This window comes from Ixodes scapularis, unplaced genomic scaffold, assembly GCF_016920785.2.
Source record: "Ixodes scapularis isolate PalLabHiFi unplaced genomic scaffold, ASM1692078v2 PGA_scaffold7__128_contigs__length_106722199, whole genome shotgun sequence".
Classification (NCBI taxonomy): Eukaryota; Metazoa; Arthropoda; class Arachnida; order Ixodida; family Ixodidae; genus Ixodes; species Ixodes scapularis.
Genome location: NW_024609882.1, coordinates 5,340,404 through 5,345,459, shown reverse-complemented (window position 1 = coordinate 5,345,459; position 5,056 = coordinate 5,340,404).

Here is a 5,056-nt window from a genome sequence, read left to right as displayed (position 1 = left end):
TTCCATAACACTTGTGTCTTGTTTGTTACACTAGACTGTAAGGTTAAAAGTGACGCCGCGGAAGTAACGGATTACTTTTTTGTGATAACGGTCACTCACTTTTATGGAAGTGTAATTGTAACTAATTAGTTACAACAAACCCCCCCCCCCAAGGCGGGGGTGGTGCCCTTGGTATCACTTGGGCGCCGCCGGCCAGTGTTTGCCCTGCCCAATGGCGGTTGTTTCGGGGAGGGGGGGGGGGGGTCTTCGAACAGAAAGTTTAGCCAATATGGGATTCACCTCCAAGTTACCTATTACAGGTTACAGGTACGCCAGTAGCCCTTTAAACACGAATGGATAATTTAGAGTACAGCAGATTTCAACAAATAAATGCAATAAATTAACCGTATAGATAGAACAGATAGCACTCTAAAATCGACTTTTGTTTTATTCTGAAATGAAAGACCGCATCCGGCGACCCCGTCAACCGCTCTGCACGTCACGTGCTCAGGCGGCAAGAAAAAAGGAGGGCGGGGGGGATAATGGTGCGTCGCCAAAATAAACCACTCAGTCAGGGCAGAATTCGGTGCAGCCGTCCTTCCGTCTAATGCAAAGGAATGAGGAGAGATTAACAGATTCGGATGGTCAGCATAAGCAATGAAATATGTCACACGTGACCATTATTACCTAGTGAAGCTGCAACATGGCCGTCGGGTCTGCGAAGCAAGGCCTGCCGCCCCTGTTGCGAAGCGTTTTTTTTAACGTAAAACGTGCTTTGGCTCGTCAGGGTGGGGTCGCCAAATTTAGTAAACCCCCCCCCCCCCCCGAAAAAAAAAAAAAAATCGACCGCGGAGCTCGACGCTGATTGGCTGGTGGAAAGGTCACATGACCAACGCCGATTGGCTGATTTCAGTGTGTTTGGGAGGTTCTGTAAAACCGCCCGACTTTAAAGAGATACTTCAACGAAATTTTAAATATACTCGTCGCGTTAAAAAATAGGTTGAATGTGGTCCACGATAACCGCAAATGACAATCGCACGTTCGTATTTTGAGCCTGGTAGCTGTATTTTTCGTTATAAACGGCCAACTCTGGCAAGCGCTCGGAGAACAGCCAGCGGAGAGCATGTGACATCCAACGCAATCGTGACGTAGTTCGTCTCGGGACGAGCAAAGCTGTGGCGAGGCTGACGTCGAGAGGATGTCGTAGTCGTTCCAGCCACCGAAGCGGCTGCTTTTGTACGAATTTTGAGCGACGGGTTAATCTTCTATAATCTTGTAGAGGGACAATAGCGACTTCTGGGGCACACAAAAGAGATTTTCGGGGGCAGGAGAGTTCCTCCTTTCCCTCTTCTCTCATGGTGGCCGGAGGCGAGACAGGCATCGGCACTAGCTGTCAAGGTTCTTAGACGGGCATTACAAGCGAGGCGTTAGCGACATCCACCAGGTGCTCTTTGTTAATCGTATAATTCGTTTTAAAATTCCTTTTCGTGTCTTTTTTAACAAGATATTGGTGTGTCCTATGCAGGACCAACTTAAATAAGGGGAGACCTGTCTACTGAACGGTGGCTCAGCGCCGGCTCAGTAGTACGCGCATTCCTCACGAACGCTCGTGGTGGCGCTCGGAGCCCCCCCAGCCTAGAGTTCCTGTATAGCTACCTACGGTAGCAGAGTTGCGCATTCAGCCTCGGCGCGTGGCCGTAGCGCCGGCTTTCCCGCACGAGCTGGATGCTTTGCTCCTCACGTGACTAAATTTGGCGAATAGCGGCGCCGCGCGCGCCGCCGCGCATGGAAAACAGGAGAGGAGGAAAAGGAGGCAGAAAGCAGGGAAACATACGCCGGGGCAAGAGAAGCGTCGGCGGAGCGACCGTAAAGGTGGCTTTCTTGCACGCCAACGGATGCTTTGCTCCTCACGTGATGGATCTCGGCGAATAGCGGCGTGGCGGCGCGGGGAAAACAAATGCGCAACTCTGGCTCCCGTAGGGAGCCCATACAGGAACTCTACCCCAGCCTTCCCTACCGGATCCAGTCCGGGAAGCCTTGGGGCCCTTGGGGAGCACTGAAGCGAGGTGGCTGCGCCGCTGGAATCTGGGTGTTACGATCCGAAAATTTAAGTGTCGACTCGAACTGCGGCTAAATGGTAGACTGTTGCTTGCCGCTGTGTACCTCGCACGGCAAAAAGGGCAAACGATTTTCACTTCACGAATTTCCATCATCGAGTGTCCGCGAAGAATGAATCAGAAGAATCTCGAGAGCGGGTAAATGCCGATTTTTAATATTTTTTTTCATCTCAGTGATCTAGGAAAGTAAGATTAAAAGCGACATATTGTATTCGAAAAAAAGAAAAAAAAAAGGCAGTCAGGACATGTTTTAAGGTTGTTGTTTTCGTGTTTTTTTTCTTTTCTTTTGAAGTTAAAAAAGAACTCCCAGTGGCACCCAAGTGATAGCGGGGGCACTGTCCTATGCTTGCTGCATTTTACATAAGATGACTATAAAGAGAATGGGAATATAAAAAATGCTGAAAATTACAGCGGTGCCAACGGTGTTCCGTGTTCGAGATTTATCCGATGGTAGGAATTAATTTTCTTCTTGCGTGCAACTCATCTTTCCGAGTATTTGTAACAGTTATATATGGCGACACAAGAATTTTATCAATTACGAACGGCGAGACCGGTGAACGAGAGCAATGCTGCCTCGGAGAGGCCGAGGTGGAGCCGATGGACCTCTCGATATTTTGACTCGAGAACACATTCATCGAGTATGTGAACAATTGGAAGAGAACGGCACCGTCGGTCAGAATATATTTACCGTCCGAAATTGACGAAGCCTTGGCAGTCACAACGTTGTCTTCTGTATTGTGTACATGTCACCTAATGGACCAAGGATACAAGTACATTTTAACGTTCAAGTTCTCTTCAGACAGAGTAGAGTCGCCCTTTTCTGCGGTGAGGCAACTGAGCGGCTCCGATGACCGAGCGGATGCTCGGTCATCGGTCATCATCATCATCATCATTTATTTTTCTTGAAGCCTCTTGTGCGCTGCTGCAAAAGCCAGTACTTCAGCCAGGGGGGTAAAGGTGGGTGAGGAGGAGTGGCAAATCCCGTGCGCCGACATCCTGGGTCCCGAGTGAACGATCGCGAAAGAGAGCGACAGAACACGAGAGAAAGAAAGCAACGTTGCCATGGTAAACGCGGTAAACGCGAAGAGTGTAAACTCTCAGCAATATAAACAGTGATAATTTAACGTTGTAAACTAAATTCTGAGCTATTCTAACGCTTATAAAAAGCAATAAAGTCATCACGCTGCATTAACTTCCCTTCTGTCGAAATCTCGGAAATCTGGTGGTTGCGCAGTTTCGTATTCCTCAACCGCGCCCAGCCGCGCCCCACCAGCGAAGCCGGGTATATGGTTTAGTTTAGCGTTAACGCGAGGCCGTACATCTGCGCGCTATGCAAAAAGAAACCTTCGAAAGGAACGCGAGTATTTTTCCACCGGTAAGTTCGTGGATTGTTGAAGTTCACGAAACTGCTCTGATGATGTAACCGTGTTTGGGACCCAGAGGGTCTGCCTGCATGGTCCGCCGCTTGCGGCAGCCAGAATGTATGGGAAAATGGCGGACCTTTTCCTCTAGATTTAGTATATGATCTCTATGACTTCAGCATGCTGCTTCGCCGAGAAATATGAAGATTTTGAAACCATTCTTAAAGGAACTTCAGACGTTCGTTTATAAAAAGTTAAAACTAGTAAAAAACGCAAAACAATTTTTTTGTTAGGTTTTCCAGCACCAGGACTGCAAACCATCACTCTGGCACTCATGTGAGGTAGAGCACTATATAGCTCCTTCGGAGCAGAGTAGCGCAATCTAGAACGCCGTCTCTCGGCGACTAGCGGCGAACGCCCGGAGGTTCCAACTGCGGTCAAAAATGCATGGAGAACGTGAGAAAATCGTTGTTTCTTCAGTTTTGTGGGGATGTCCGGAATGGAAATAATTTTTGACATAATAATGAAACATTTTAGAATAATATGCAAAAAGTTTTGTGCCATACAAGGACGTAACTTTTTTTAAAAAATTGCCTGAGCGGCATCATGCAGCAGACGACACGGCGACGTCACACCATTCACGTGACCCGCTCCGGCCAACCCGAAAAGCCCATCTCCGCTGCGAGCAAAAATCGTCTGCTTCAAACGCCATTGCCTTGGAAATTGCCTTCTCAAAATGTGCACACGCATCCGATATTATTAAAACTTTGATAAAGTGTTTAGCGCTTTACTAACTTCACGACAGGCTAGTTTTGAAAAATGTGAACTCGCCGTTAGTTTTTTAATCAGCCGTGTTATGTCGATCTCCATGTGTTCTCCCATAGGGCGGGCCGCCTCCTGGAACCCTGAGTACCACGTGACTCGCGCCGAGCCGCTCTGTCGGCCATGTTGTCGGCAAAACACGGGGTTCAAAGGATTGCGCTACTCTGCTCCGTAGGAGCTATATAGTGCTCTAATGTGAGGTTTCCTCGTGAGGGCGGCTGAAGACATTGCCTGCGACAGGTGCTTGCACCAGATCAAGGCCCCTTCACACAACAGTGTAACCGTTGCTATAGCACATAACCTGGACCGTGGGGTACCGCGCTATGCCAGTCCCCGCTTCGTCAACTTTCTGAGAATGCTTGAGAGCGCATCTAGTTCTGCCGAGACGAGGTTATGAGCATTGAGGAAGCCACTGCTGCCGTTAATTAAAAGGTTCTGTCGGCAATTGCGAGCAACCCGCTATTTAGCTGTGGAGTCAACAACTCAGAAAATCACAGAGCCACCCGGGTTACAATCGTGGTCAGGAAGTTCACGAGGCCTTTTCTGACAAACATTGCATCAAACATGATGGGGGAGCGCCGGGCAAAGTAGGTCATAAAAGAAAAACCGACTTCCCGAAAGGTGTTGAAGGTTTAAGAATTCTGTGAGAATCATGTATAGAATTTGTTTTGTAATTAGTGTAAAAGAAATGCTTCATATACCTATTTATTACTGTGTGAATCCAATAAAAGGAAATTTTTGCGCGCAAAGCTGCACCAGTGTTAAGTTATTTCATGA